We start from the raw sequence: 16,606 nt of genomic DNA, 5'->3' as shown, positions 1-16,606 counted from the left end.
GCTTCCAATTTTTGGGAAAAAGCTGAGCTCCCAAACAACATAAGTAAATAAAACAACAAATCATATAGCGGTAACCCTACAACTTAACAGTCACATTTTTTAGATACATTTTCTTACCCTAAATAACGGGTCCCTGATATCCAAGGCCATGCCCTTTAAGCACAGCTCTACTGCATTCTGGAAGGGACTATCTTTATGAGTCAAGAAATTTAAATCAACACCAAAAGCCACCTGTGAATGGAAAGTTACTACTGAATACTGGTTAAAGAGCTGATTTGACACATCTTGTATTAGACTTTCCCTTTGATCAACGAGCAACGAGAATGACGGTAAAAACCTTGCAAATGACATCAAGTGTAACACAGTTGAGCAGGTCGTGCATGACGGCAGGTGTTTTGTTGTTGGCAATTTCCATCAGCTTTTCCATCAGGCGTTCTGAAATCTCGTCAAAAGTGCTTATCAAGCTTCGTAAGTATCTGATAAATAAGCAAGAATCTGTTGTATCATCATAGCAAAATCCGTAAGAGTAAAATTTACTCAGTTCAGAGAATATTTGGTCCCTGTCTAAATTGAGTAAAATTTAAAAGTAAAAAACAGCAGAGATAAGCTGCGGTCACGTTTGACTTTTCTTCCCATAGACTTCCATTCATACGAACGCATCTGACCGGAAACACAAGGTCATGCTTCAAGTTTCAAAGGTTGCTGCAGTGCAATGTTCAAGCTTGGTGAACTCTGACCTGCGAAATCGCATCACTTGACTGCGTGAAGCTGCAGTCACACTTGACTTTTCTTCTCATAGACTTCCATTCATACGCACGCGAATGCGACAAATGTAAAACATGGAGCAATCACTCGCTTTTTAAAATGTCTAATCATCTTGTTTAATCCCGCCCCTTTTCGCAGCACAGTAAAGCTACGGTCACACCGGGCTTTGTGTGTGCAAAATTCTGTCGTGCGGCGCTGCGAAAAGGGGCGGGATTAAACAAGCTTATTAGACATTTAAAAAAGCGAGCGATTGCTCCATGTTTTACATTTTTGCCCAGAGAAGTCCTGTTTTGATCCTTGATTGGTCTCATGCAGCCAAGTGATGCGATTTCGCAGGTCAGAGTTCACCAAGCTTGAACTTTTCACCGCAGCAACCTGCGAAACTTAACACATGACCCCGCGTTTCCAGTCTTACGTATTCGTGTGCGTATGAATGGAAGTCTATGGGAGGAAAAGTCAAGTGTGACCGCACCTTTAGACAGAATTTCGCACACACAAAGCCCAGTGTGACCACAGCTTTAAGCTACGGTCACACCAGGCTTTGTGTGTGTGAAATTCTGTCGTGTGGCGCTGCGAAAAGGGGCGGGATTAAACAAGATGATTAGACATTAAAAAAAGCAAGCGATTGCTCCATGCTTTAAATTTCTGTCCAGAGAGGTCATGTTTTGATCCTCGATTGGTCTCACGCAGTCAAATGATGCGATTTTGCAGGTCAGAGTTCACCAAGCTTGAACTTTGCACCGCAGCAACCTGCGAAACTCGACGCATGACCCCGCGTTTCTGGTCTGACGCATTCGCGTGCGTATGAATGGAAGTCTATGGAAGGAAAAGTCAAGTGTGACCGCACCTTTAAAGTTAATGAGACAATGATGGGGTTAATTAAGTGATGACTGAGCACTGATGATGAACACCTGCGGTTAATATGTAGAAACAGAGAAGAGAAACACAAAATTAAGCTACGGTAACACTGGGCTTTGTGTGTGCGAAATTATGTCGTACGATGCTACGAAAAGGGGTGGGATTAAACAAGATGTTTAGACATTAAAAAGCCAGCGATTTGCTCCATGTTTTAAATTTCTGTCCAGAGAGGTCCTGTTTTGATCCTCGATTGGTCTCACGCAGTCAAGTGATGTGATTTTGCAGGTCAGAGTTCACCAAATTTGAACTTTGCACCGCAGCAACCTGCGAAATTTGACGCATGACCTTGCGTTTCCAGTCTGACGCATTCGTGTGCATATGAATGGAAGTCTATGGGAAGAAAAGTCAAGTGTGACCGCAGCTTTACAACTGACTTCAGTCACAGTCGTAGATGAAATAAACTGAAATAAAACACATAAAATCTCTCAAAAGATTCAGCAGAGGATCATTAAGCAACTTCACAAACAACAGCTTTACTTATTAACAACCTGTTTGGCCTTATTTCTGCCAGACTCTGCAAAATTCCATATAGTGAAATTATTAAGAACTAAGTAATTCTTTACAACAACAATAAAAAAAAAAAAAACAACAACGATTTTTGTGTTTTGAGCTGTCACCATTGAGGAGAACAGTAGTTGCTTTACTTGGATTCTGACTCGATTTCTAATGTTAGTTTATCTTTGTTTACCAAATAGTGTATTGTGGCAAATATTGTATAAAGAGTGCAGTTGTGCTCTGGATAATTGATTTTGGATGATTTAGTCACTGATCAAATCAGTAAAATTGATTTTGACTTAAGTTTGAATAATGTTTTATCACAAAAGGAGCACTGTATCAAGAAAATGGAACTTAGCAATACTTTTATCAGATCATAAAACACATTGAACATCTAAAACACACAGACATAAAGAATCAGCATGTGCTTCTCCACTATGGTGAGTATTTTTTTTCTACAGTGCATGCTGTGAACTATGAATGAATGTTTTATGATTCTTTTAGCATAAACTGCAGCCAAAAATCTCAAACCTCTGTTGAGATAGATACGCTGATTATTGATGTCTGTGTCTCTAAAATGATTCAGATGCTAAATGTGTTTTAAAAATGTATAAAAACCACAGCTGAGGTCCATTCTTTTGAAAAACACTGAATTTTGTTTCTTAAATGATAAACCATCATTTAAAAAAAATTTGCAAAGTCAAACATTAAGTCTTACACAGTAACTCGTATCAAGAGTAAGAATCAATACAGGATCGATCAATCAATCTGATCATATTTGCTCACTTTATACTTGTCATAGCAAGCAAAGAAAAATCAACATTAAAAATCAATCACTTTTCTCCACGATGGTGTCATCCGGGAAAAAAAACATGTTTTTTTTTTTTTTTTTTTGTAAAAGGTAAATAACTAAAACAGTTAATTCTCAATAAATCTCATTTGGACTTTTCTGAACATCTGACAGAAAATAAGTCAAACAGGTAAACAATGAGCAAAGCTGCAACTGCTTCTCTTCTGTTTCTACTTATTAACAGCAGGTGTTCATCACTAGTGCTCAATCAACACTTGATTAACCTCATCATTGTCTCATTAACTTTAACTCTGCTGTTGAGTAAATTTAACTTAGTTTAGAGAGGAACCAAATATTCTCTGAACTGAGTAAATTTTACTCTAAGGATTTTGCTGTGATCAGTCATATCACTGTGGCAAGCAGGATCAGGCCAAAAGTGTGGGGACAGTGGATCTTAAAGTCCCTATGAAATCAAAATTTAAGTGTTTTATGGGCAGGCGGGGGGTCATTCCATGATGTTTTGTTTGTTTACTTCACTGACTTGCTGCATGTTGTGAAACAAATTTGCAGGTCAGAGTTAACTTAATTGGACTTTGGAATGTGAAATATATTCATTCAAATTCAAGTCAATGGTAAGACTAATGTATTGTGGAAATCCAGTGCTCTTTTAGATTGTGTTCATTCAGTAAAATTAATAAAAATAAAGTTCATTTATTAATTTTCTTTTCAGCTTTGTCCCTCTACTAATCAGGGGTTGCTATAGTGGAATGAACCGCCAACTTGTTTCCCGCATGTTTTACGCAGCAGATGCCCTTCCAGCTGCAACCCATCACTGGGAAACATCCATACACTTCTATTCACACACATACACTATGGACAATTTAGCTTACCAAATTCACCTACAGCGCATGTCTTTGAGTTTGTGGGGAAAACCAGAGCACCAGAAGGAAACCCACACGAACAGGGGGTGAACATGCAAACTTCACATAGAAATGCCAACTGACCCAGCCGAGGCTCAAACCAGAGACTTTCTTGCTGTGAGGAGATTGTGCTACCCACTGCACCACTGTGACACCTTATAAATAATGTCTTAAAACAAATTATTTATTCACAAACATTCAAAGTCACAGTACTTTCCATGATGGAGATATTATTGTCAACACAGGCTCACTGGAAATATGTCCTTCAGCCCACATTTTTATGAAACTACAAAATGTTCTTCAGCATACATTTGATTGCAGTTTCCAGGTAAAAGTTTCTCTTCGCACTAGTGATATTTACAGGAACGTATTATCAATGAATAAAATATTATTTTCATGCAGTTCTTTACACAACACTAAATAAATACCACAAAACAATTTAACAGTGTCTATGACTTGTAACAAATAGGTTTATAAGAAAATACTGTGGTCAGTTTGCTCATTAGCTCTCTTTGTATGGTGTTGTATTTGTGATGTAGAGTGCTCTGGTTCCTAACCAGTAAAGCATGGTTCCACTACAGAAATAAAAGCTTTGTAAAATCAAGGTAAATTATGTGTTGTGATAGGCAGATATGCAGGCAGGGGTAGTTCCAAATGCAGCTTTATTTTAAAATGGTTAGGCTGTAGTAGAAAATCCAAGAGAATAATACACAACAACAAGTGCAGTGTGTGGGTGAAAGTGGGGCAGTGTTTTGATGTGATCAAGTTATGTTGATGCCGTATGGTTAAAGAATTATGACAGTTAAAGTAACCAGGATAATTTCGATTTAAATAAATGAAAATTAATTAAAATATAAATCTAATATTTTGGGTGTTTTTTTGTGCATTTGCGTGGGTTTTGGACAGCTTTTGGGCTGGAAAAAGTCAGCTACATCTGGTAACACGGGTGGAGCTGTGGAGGGCCTGGAGCATGGAGCTGCTGAAGGTAGGTCTGGGGGCTCAAGGTCAGCAGGCACAGGCAGGTCATCAAAAACCGCAATGAGTCAGGAGGCTCTGGTTCAGGAAGAACTGGCGGTTCAGACAACTCCAGTAGGTCAGGAGGCTTGGGTCCAGGAAGCATAAGCGGATCAGGAGGTTCAGGATCATGATGCATTAGTGAATCAGGCACCTACCTCGATGGCTCTTGTAGCTCTGGTGGCGGTGGCGACTACTTTGGTGCTCATGCGGCAGCATCCATGGGTCTTGTAGCTCTGGTGGCAGCTGTGGCCACTCTTGGAGTTCATGCAGCAACATCGACGATCGACTCTTTTAGCTCTGTTGGCCACGAGGGCTGTTATTAGATTTCAAACGGCACTGAGAAGTCACATGGCTCTGGCAGCCATATGTGGAACTCAGGTGGCGGCTCTGGCTATTTGAGGAATTCAGCGGGATCTGGCTCCTGTCATTTGGAGAATTTAATAGGATCTGGCAGTGATGGATGCTCTGGCAGCTCTGGAGGTGGCAGTGGCAGCTCTGGTAGTAATATTTCTGGTGGCGGTGGACATTCTTGTGACTGGCATATTAGCTATGACTATTTTTAGAACTGGTCTGCAGATGGCAGCCATCTTTTGCTTGGGTGGATAGGCGGCAGCCATTTTTGAGCAGTCCGTTGTAGTGTCTACATTCTAGAAATGCCATGACCTATAAAAACTCTGGATATTGTTGTGCTTCCATGTGCCCTGTCCCTAAGGGAGTTTAATTGGTCAAGCTATTATTATGCATATGATAGATCATGGAACATGGAACAGAACATAGAACATATCCTGAGTCATTGCTAAACCACTGATGAAGACATTCAACAAAAATTCAACCAAACTGTTTCAACAAGGTGTTCCCCTGTGTCTTGTGAAATTCCCTGATAAGGGAGGGATCTAAGATATCTTGCTCTGTGGTACCTGTTAGCTTGTCTCTGCTGGCTAAGAGAATGAACTTCTTGAGAGCTCTCTGGGTCTTCTGCCAGTAGTGATGGGAGTGGTTCATAAACGATTTAGGAGTTGGGACTTTAACATCTCACTCCTGTTCCAGGCAAGAAAGGTGGGAAATAGACACATTTAAAGTGAGACATGTTAATGAAAGAGTGATGTAAGGTGTTGTGCAAAAACTCCACCCACAGCAAAAGGGATCTCCAGTTGTCCTGGTTAACAGCAACTACACACCTTAGTGTCTTCTGAGTTTCTTGATTTACCCTTTCCCTCTGCCTATTGGACTGGGGGTAGTGGCCAGATGACAGACTAATAGATGTGCTGATAATTATGGTCCACAATCAAAGACTAGGGGCCTCATGTACGAAGACTTGCGTTGAATTCATACTAAAATATTGCGTACGCACAAGTTGTAAATGTGTGTATGCAGTGAAAAATTCAGATGTATGAAACACTGCATACGCGAAACAATCCCACACATAATATTCTCTTTGTACATCCAAATTAACGTGAAACTGAGCGCATGTGCATGAGTGAAAAACCCCTCCCTGCCTTCTCCCCCTAATAAATATGGTAATGACTCTACTTTGGCAAAACCAAATGAAAAAGCAATGGCAAAAGCAAGCAAAAAGAGAAACTTTAAACAGAATGTGAATTGGAGGTGCTCCTATTGGAGGTAGACAGGAGAAAAACTGTGTTATTTGCAAATTTGTCCTCCAGAATTAATAACAAAAGAAAAAAAAATGATTGGGAGGGTTTAGCTGATGCAGTTAACGCAGTGGGGTCTGAACATCGCACTGTGAGTGAATTAAAAAAGAAATGGTCTGATGTAAAGGTGTAAAATTTTGTAGTGTCTATTTAGGCTATTTAAGTGCAAATAACACACCTCGTTGGAATGAGCTAGTTGAGTGATTCTTGCCCATTACCCTTTGATTGACAGAGACAACAGGACTAAAGAGAGCAGTAAACAGCAGCATGAGTGGTGTAGTTGCGCATGGCAACATGCTTTGACACGATCGATCATGAACCCAGTTCGAATGCAGCATTTGATGAACTCATTCTTCTTTTTCACCCCACTACATATCAGATTTTGCCTACTCTTCATCACGAGGAAGACAAGTAGGAATCATTAATAAGTCTGTGTATTTTGTTAAGCGCATTTGAGCATCACATATTATTTGCACATTTATTGAATGGAAATGCTTCTGTTCACGTATGCAAATTCGCCTTTAGATGGCGCCAATCCAACACTGGTAGGCTTAGGCCAATCCAACACTGCCTTAAACTTGCCAGGATCCATCTGCACACTTCCCTTAGAAACAATGAATCCAAGGAAAGTAACAGAGGTGAAGGAAAACTCACTCTTCTCTAGCTAAACAAATAACTCATGTCTGAATGTTCTGTCAATACCCTCATGATATGACTGAAGATTGATGAAGATTATCTGAAAAGATAAGAATGTCATCAAGGTAAACAAAAACAAAAGTTTTTAGCGTGTTTTGGATTACATCATTAATAAACTATTGGAAGATGGCTGGGCGTTGGCTAGGGCAAAGGCTAGGATCTCAGGATTTCAAAAGTGGATGTCATGAGATGAAGAGGATAGCGCTTCCTAATGTTGATGTTGTTAAGCATCCTATAATAAATGCAATGCCTAAGCAAGCCATCCTTTTCAAGAAATAAAATCCTGCCCCTGCTGGGGAAGTAGAGGGGTTGTGGTGGGAGGTCAATACAGCAGTCATAACACCTGTGTGGGTGCATAGAAGCAGCTTGGTTATTGTTAAGGACCTTAGTCAAATAAACAAATCTTGGGAGGTAAACTGGATATCTTGGTATCTGGATAGCTAGACAGCTTTCAGATACTTAAAAGGTTCTGGCTGGGTCTTTGGGGAAGAGGGATCCTGGCTACGAGTGTGGCACTTGACGTTAGGACCAGCCCTGCAATCTGGAAGGAAACCATTACACCCCAGCACAGCACAACTCCTTTAGACCAGTTGGAGAGCAGATAAATGCTGATTGATCTGACCTAAGCCAAGAGTAGTGCCATCCACAGCTGAAATTCTGAGAGAAAATTTGAGTGGTAAAAGATCAAGAGAGAGATCTAGGGAATACTTCTGATCCATAAACTGCTGCTCCTGAGTCAATGAAATAGAGATGTGGGATAATGATGGTGGCTGCATGCAATGTCAGTCCTGTAGAAGAAGGACATTGAATAACTACCCCACAATTTTCTCTAAAATGATATGGGTTTCCACAATAAATGCAACATTTCATTCTCATAAACCGGTTTCTCTTTGTGGCAGTGATCCCCATAGCTCCTAGCTGCATGGGTTCCTCTGGATAAAGCGAAGGACTGGGAGCGTTGTTGAGAATTGAAGGTCTACTCAAATTGCCAGGTTAATGAGGGACTCCTGACTTAACAAGGATTCTGTGAAAGCTAGTTCGTCATTAAGTTTTGAGGACAAGGCATTATGGAAAACTGTCCTTAGTAATGGTTAATCCTAACCACTCTCAGTGGCCAGAGTGCAGAACGGGGGAAATCTTATCCCATAGAGCTAAAGCCTAGTCCACAGCCTGTCTGCCCATCTTATGTTGTCTTCAAAACTGCAGAGTAATTTGATATAGAAACATCAGAAAGGAGAAGGGCACAATCCATTGACTACTAGAGCTGTGGCAAAAACTTGTTCAAGTAATCCATTCTGAGTTTATCAAAATCCATCAGTATTCTGTCTTAAATTGATTCTGAGCTTATTTTTTCGTTTTTAAAGTTGCCATGAAATCAAAATTTATCTTCTTATTTTCAATTGTACATTGTACATAGTTCCCAATGTGTGTCTGGAACCAGACATACAGGAGTGCATCAGATGTCCTCTCACTCTGAAGAGTAAGAAAGCGGGCCAATGAATGCCAAATTAATTGGCAGAGCTCAGCTCCACAGCTGATACTGATTAATCATTAGCGCCTATATCAGTGACTGCTCAGGAGAAGAGCATCGAATTTAGCTAGAATTTAGCTTCAGAGCCTCTCACGAGAATGAAGAACCCTTGTGCTAAAAGCTGACTTCCAGAGAGAAAGCAGTATTACTCACCAGTGAGGGAGAAGACGTGGCAGTGGCGGTCAATCTGGGCTTCCCGTCCCTTGGGCGTTTTACTGGTGCACTAAAAGAGCAGTTTCTACCCAACAGAGCAGAATTCCCTAGGAGAGCACACGGTCAAGCAGTGTGTCTTTTTAAAGATGTTGTTCCGACTGCGTTTCTGGATGTGGATGCTGGATGCAGTTTCCTCGCCCCGCATGACCCAGCACGATAATTGCATCACATGTTTGGGGGTTCAGCATGTTGAGGCGGTGTTCACGGACAGTTCTTGCCCTCACTGCAAGGGCTTGACTGTTGTGCAACTGAAGTTGCAGCATACACTTGGATTAGGGTGCGTCACCCCTGCTGCTCCCTGCCAAGCGGTTAGCACTTGGGCAGGCCTGAGGGATTACAGTGGGGGCTTATCCATCTCCTTCGAGCACGCGGAACCCTTGCTCCTCATTGGTGCACTTTGTTAAAGCTTTGAGTGCGAGCACTGGTCCATCCTCCGTGATGGCCGCACTTTCATTAGATGACACTGTGGACATGATCTCCATCGCTCTATCGGATTGCGGGCTGACATGCTCCAATGAAAATCCGGACCCTGTGCCACCCTCCGGGGTTGTCAGTGAGGTTTTGGATTTGGAGTCAGACATGTTGGCCGTGTTATCCTGGGCTGCTTTGCAGTGGCCAGGGGATATGAGGCAATTCCCCAGGTGGAGCATGCTCTTGCGGTCAAAGGTACCTCATCTTGGAGAGGTCCGACCAAACTCCCTTCCAAAGCGTGCAGGATATCTGAGTCTCTCACAGCCAGAGCCTACACTGCTGTGGGCCAGGCTGCATCCGCTCTGCATGCTATGGCCACCTATCAATGCTACCAAGCGGAGAAGTTGGCTGAGCTGCAGGTGGTACCCAAATTTTCAATAAAAGAGCAGTTTCCTCTCTCTCTGGGTGTGCAAACCCGAACCTTGCCAGTCTAGGACGCTCTGCCTTCCAGATCGCAGAGCCAGTCACATCAGCAATCGCTCCAATGGTGTCATTAGTGCATACTCTGTCAGCCTGGTTAGTGCTGCCCAGACCGTCGCGGTGGCTCATACGAACGATCAGACTCAGCAACGCATTACAGTTCGCTTTTCACCCTCCCAAGTTCACCGGTGTTCATATTACGAGGGTCAGTCCCGAAAGAAGGATACAATAAAGCAGGTCCCTCCAGCCGAGATGAAATGCGGGTTTTACAGACTGTACTACATTGTGACCAAAAACAGCGGGGGCTTAAGACTAATCCTAGATCTGCTCAGACTGAACTGCCATTTACACAAACTGCCGTTGGGCGCACACCAGGTGCACATCACTCCGCCACACCCTCAGTCCCTGAATGGATCTTGCTTTTCTACGAGTCAGTGTGCCCCTAGAGCAAGTATCAAGGCATGTTGTCGTATCGACGGATGCCTCCAGCACGGCCTGGGGGGCCATGTGCAATGAGCATGTAGTTGCGGGTTCGTGGTCCGGACCCCATCTGCATTAACATATCAATTGCCTAAAGTGGAGTCTATTTACTGAGTGGTGTGCTTCTCACCAAGAAGACCCCCGAACTTGCCAGATTAGCATTGTGTTATCCTTCCTTCAGGATAAGTTGGGGGGTAGGCTGTCACCCTCCCCACTGAAGGTTTACGTGGCTGCGGCCCTCTCATGCCCTCTTGGGATCTCTCTGTAGTCCTGGCAGGTCTGCAGAGAGATCCATTCTAGCCACTCGATTCGGTACCTTTTAAAATTCTGTCCATGAAGACAGCTCTTCTGATTGCTTTGTTATTTTTCAAGAGAGTCAGAGATTTGGAGGCATTTTCGATCAGTGAATTGTGCCTGGAATATGTGCCCAAGGTTCCTACCACCCCATTTAGAGATCAGGTGGTGAACCGGCAAGTGTTGCCTTTGGAGGAGGCAGACCCAGCCCATTCACTGCTTTGTTCCGTTTGCACTTTGCACCTACATATGGAATGAATGCAAAAGATAGGCCCAATCCCAATTCTACTCCTTAGCCCTTCCCCTTACCCCTACCCCTCGTTTTGCGCATTCACGTCAAGGGGTAGGGGTGTCCCAATTCTCTTTAGCTTAAAGGCGTAGGGCTAAGGGGAAGGGGTGAGTAGCCCTTCAAACGAAGATTTTTCAGGACCACACTCGAAACCAAGTGGTAAGAATATTTTCCAGAATACAACAGCCACAACGGCAGTATTGCTGAACCCGGAAGTAAGGAGATCCACAAATTAGTATTTTTTCTAATTTTTATGATTTTTTACAACAAACAAGCATATGTTTTAATATATTCATAACCGCGTTCGTGTTTTACCATCATGCTAAAAAAAACGCTAAAATAAAAACCGCTAAATTTCGCGACCTATAATCCATAATTATAACTCCTGTATAGCAGTGCCACTACATACTGTCACTCGATGACACTCGAATACCCTGTCAGAAAAGTCTAGTGGCTGGTATGAGCTTTTTACAGTGTCTGCTATAATGTTAATGTTGTTTTCGTTTGTTGAATATGGTGAATATGATGAAGATGAATATGGCCAATGTGTAAATACACAGTATAGTTACGATCTTATTGCCACACTAGATCATTATGATAGCATGATATATGCCTTCATTGATTTCTTGAAGATAAATACCAAAAAAAAAACACAACTGGAATAACTACAACAGTCGCGATCGTCTGAGCTCATATGAAGCAAGAGATCGCGATGACATGTGCAGGTGCTGTAGTGGTGTCCATATTCTTAGGGGTAAATTTTGAAGTCCTTCCCCTTCACACTTGGTTTTAAGGGCCATAGGGAAAGGGTAGGGGTACAAAAATAGAATTGGGATTGGGCCTTAAGATCTTGTGAACAGCTCTTTATATGTTATGGTGGTCGGCAGAGGGGAAGTGCTGTATCAAAACAGAGGTTGGCCCACTGGATAGTTGATGCCATTGCCCTTGCTTTTCAATGCCAGGATGAGCTGTGTCCCCCAAATGTGAGGGCACACTCTACTAAAAGTGTTGCCTCCTCCTGGGTGTTAGAACGTGGTGCTTCTCTCACAGATATTTGCAGAGCTGCGGGCTGGGTGACACCTAACACAATTGCGAGGTTTTATAATTTTTCGAGTGGAGCCTGTTTCCTCCCGGTCATTGGGCAACCCCAATCAATCGGGAGGAAATAAAGCTCGGTGTCAACAAACGATTGCTGCGCCATGCCCCCTAACCAGGAGATATATGCGTTTTTTTTATTCTGCTAGTAAGTTTCCTGCTCGGTGAACGGAGTAGAGTGTCTGGCTCAGTGTGATATCTGGTATACCCATCTAGTCTACCTGCATACTGAGGTTCGGTGCCAGCTGTGCCTGATGCCCTCTGGTGACGCCCTATGCTCAATTCAGCCACAGAGTGTTACCCCTCACCAGGCAGACCTGTGTCTTCCCTACCCGCTAACCAGCTTATCATATGTAGCACTCCCCCTCATTAGAGCTAGTCCATATGCTCTACTACCATCAAGTCACCCCTCTTGGGTAGCAGCTGGTCTCCGCAGCGTCCTCCCCTTTCAGGGAATGGCACGCTTTCCCAACATACTGTCATATTTCAAAAAATCCATAGACTTTATTAGCTAGGTAAAAGCACATTACCACCCCCGATTTAAATTCTATTAATAATTCCCATGTAATTTTAATTTTTTGGGCCTAGGGGGCGTTGGAAGGTTGTGCTTTTGGTGATGTTGGTGCGCTCATGCTACGCTTGGCAAACTGCACATCAGGAGCATGACGGCTTAGCTGCTGTGGCATTTTCAATACACTCTTCCATATGTCTGGTTCCAGACATACGTTGAAGTTCCCATGATGTGGAACGTCCTGGTTATGTACGTAACCCACGTTCCCCGAAAAGGGAATGGAGAGATGTGTCTTCATTGCCACAGCACCTGAGACTCCACCTGTAAGCTGAGTCATCGGCTCTTCAGCAGGCAAATTCTAGATGCTCGCTCCTTAGCAGGCACTGATATAGGCGCTAATGACTAATCAGTATCAGCTGTGAAGCTGAGCTTTGCCAATTCATTTGGCATTCACTGGCCCATTTTTCTTACTCTTCAGATTGATAGGTCGTCTGATGCACTTGCATATGTCTGGTTCCCTATTCGGGGAACGTTTTGTTACGTACATAACCAGACATTCTTTTTATAAACAATGTATCCACACACTTCATTATTTTGTAAACATTTGCCCTCATAAACTTTAATAAAATATCATGACCTTCCCTCCTTCTTGAAACTTTCTTCACTTCTGGTGACATGGAATTCATTTAGGGCAGGCATATCAGTGGGTGTCACGTTTCTGTTCTAAATTTGTCCATTCATCTTCCTTTATTTTGTTAGCAATGCCCATCTTTCAACAATTCAATCAGTTTCCAAAGAATAAAATCATGCACTGCCCTGTATTTATTTTTAATTTCAAGGCCATTTCAAGTATATGCACATTATGATAGTGGAAAAAAAGGACAATCATAACTTCTGTTTCATGGCACCATAAACAGCTCTAGGCTAGATTTTGACAGGCAGACAAGATTCTAGAGTGATCGTCAAGTGATTGCTATGACCCACACCCCATTTATACTTCTGCGATCTGTTTGTGTTACTCTGCAATAACACTTCCGAAACACTAGCTGGCAGTGGGTTTTTATGTTTTTATGCCATGTATTTTTATGTGCTGAGTTCTTATCTGTTTTGTTATACCTGTAATGTTACCTTAATGTACAAGCTGCTCAAACTCACTCCTTCAGAGGGGGGAACCGTCGGAAGTGCAACAACTTTAATCATAAGGTAAAAATAAAACAAAAGTATCCATATGGTGCGCCTCCACAGGAATCATCACTTGATAAACCCTTACTCGCTCTTCTCCAGCGGCTCTCAGTGCCACCCACACTCTTAATCGCTGCCAAGCTGACCATCACAGAGCTTGTATTAGAGCGAATATTGGATTGCATGGTGAATGCAAGGTGCATCAAGTCATTGTACCTTCAGTACTTGCATGTATAAAGCTATCAGACATAAATTTCACATAGTTAAGATTTAATGGGGCTTCTAACATGATGACGGTGGCAGCGGTGGTAGCAATCTACCTGCAATCTCTAGCTGCTTTTCCACTATTGTGCCAAACCGTTCTAAGAACACTTGGGTACAGTTACGGTTGTTTTTTCCACTGAGCCTGAAACGGCGCGGCACGATTACAAACTGTTTAGGCCCGGAATTCTCGGCACGGTTAGACAACCGTGCTGAACTGTGCTGACAGATTCTGTGTGTTGACGTCGCGGCTTTGTTGCCAAGCTACCACAGCTGGCTCAGCGGAAGCACGCTAGTCATCAGACATCTACAAGTAAACTACACTACATTTAATATAAAAAAATTATACAAGACTAAACGATACAGTTTGAAAATGGTTTTAAAACCATAGAGCAGTGTCTGGTAGAGAAGGTAATCACTGGCCGACCACATTCTTATGAATATATTTTATTTATTAACGTTATTATTTCATTGACTTGAATATAACCATGTATAACATAAATATTAAGCCGTCATCTAAAATCTTAAAATAATAAAATACCCTATTGTTTTATTCATGGCTAGAGCTTGATTAATTTGATTGGCCATTTAGGCAATGAGACCTTTATTTTGCCTGACTGAGCATGAGTTTATTGCATGCAGCGCTATATTTGGTAGCACAAAACTCGCTCTGATCAGGCTGAGAACTGTATCAACGACTACATGCACTGCTGAAAGACTTTTTTTCTGCTGCACATAGAATAAAGACACGCTTAAGATCATTGATTTCCACAATCCACAACATCCTATATCTATGGAACACAAACGTGCAGACTCTTTGAACAACGAGGAAACAATTGCACTTTTTAATTCAAAGGCCAGGCTGCATTGTTAAAATTAAATTATTTAAGTGCTACATTTTTTATTAGTGAAAGTGTCCGCTTACTTTTGACAAGGCCTGTCCAAAAATATTTTTCTGCCACTAATACAAATACAGTATTATTGCTGCATTATCATTATTTATTTCACGTTACATGTTGGTAATTTCCCTCCAAATAAAATTTGCCCAGAGCCGCGCAACATATGACCTGTAAATAAATAGGGGTGCTGTAACTTTTAGCTATATTTAGCACAGTGTTTTGTCACGTGGTTGTTTTCGCTTTTACACATTAACAAAAAACTAGTTTCGGCTTTTATTTCAATTTAATTGAACAAAGGGAGCCGTTTACATTGCGTTACCAAGGCAAGTACTGATGCGTTTTGTGTAACGTTCCAAAGAGCTTTGTTGCAGCACGACAGTGGAAAATGAAACCGTATCCGTGCTGTCTGGCCCGGTTTGGCACGGAATGGAATGGAATTCAGCATAAAGAATGGTTCAGCATGATAGTGGAAAAGCGGCTAATGTAGAGATGTGAGAGTTTCTGAAAAAATTAAAGATTACCTTTTTCCAAACATGTTAAAGAGGCATCTGCAGACAAATGGATCTTTGGTATACTTAGGTGACATCATGATTGTCTACAAAAGCAAACAAAAATATTTATATAATTTTATTGCTTCTCCATATGAAAAATACTTTTGAAAAATGTTTTTAAATTCTTTATAATGTGTATTATACTCTATACATATCATAACAATTCTAACACTTTGCTAATGCTACAGCATTCTGTAGACCTAACTATATAGAATTGGTCAACTGCAATAAATACTATAGAATAGTTTGGCTTTTACTACTGTAAAATATTGTGTGTTTTGTTGTGCAATGTACCCTTTTGTTGTAAAAAAAAACTGCAGTACATTTTCATATGGATTTTGACTGAATAAAAAAAAAACACATAAAAGGTTAAAAATTTACCTTTGTAGTCTCAGGGCAGTGAACCACTATTGCGATATAATGCAAACTGTTAGCCCTATAAACAGGCCCATATTTTTCTGCCCTTAAAAAGAATTTTAAACTATATCAGCAGCAATAAAAGTCACAGATAGAGGGTGAATATGAAGTATACATATAAAATATGGGTTCATACAAAAGTGTCATACCATAGAAGAAATACGTCATGTGTAAGGCTGTTGTTGGAATACATTGCTCTAGAAAGAGATGGCGAATGTCCAAGCAGAAAACTGTATAAATATACATTTCAAGTTAATTATTTGAGCCTTGTTCACTTCAACAGAAAAAGAAACGAAAACAAAATCATACTGTAATATATTTCTATCATTATATTTATAAATAGCAATTTTTTAAGTTTCTTACTTGTCTCTTGGAGGTCCAGGTGTATGATCATATTTCTGATGAAGATGATGAATGTACAGACAATACGCTAGAAATACAGTAAAAACAGCAGAGAGCAGGTAGAAAACAATATATAAGACCCATTCGGAGATCATGATGGCTTGTATAGTAGCTCATTAAACGTCTGCACACTGCCGTCTGCTATCAAATGCCAAATGATCTAATGTCTTATCTGTGTTTATGGACTAGAGTGCAGTGATTCTTCAAGTCAGTATTTCTAAGGAAAACTGTACTTTGCCAATTAACATATAAGAATTTTAAACTGTTTTTATTTATTTATCTTAATTTAACCTACAATCAAAAACAAGCAAACAAATAAACAAAAAAAACAAACAAT

Source organism: Danio aesculapii, chromosome 20 (assembly GCF_903798145.1).
Source record: "Danio aesculapii chromosome 20, fDanAes4.1, whole genome shotgun sequence".
In the NCBI taxonomy this organism is placed as follows: Eukaryota; Metazoa; Chordata; class Actinopteri; order Cypriniformes; family Danionidae; genus Danio; species Danio aesculapii.
The sequence above is the reverse complement of the archived record's forward strand: the minus strand, read 5'-3'. Positions refer to the sequence as shown.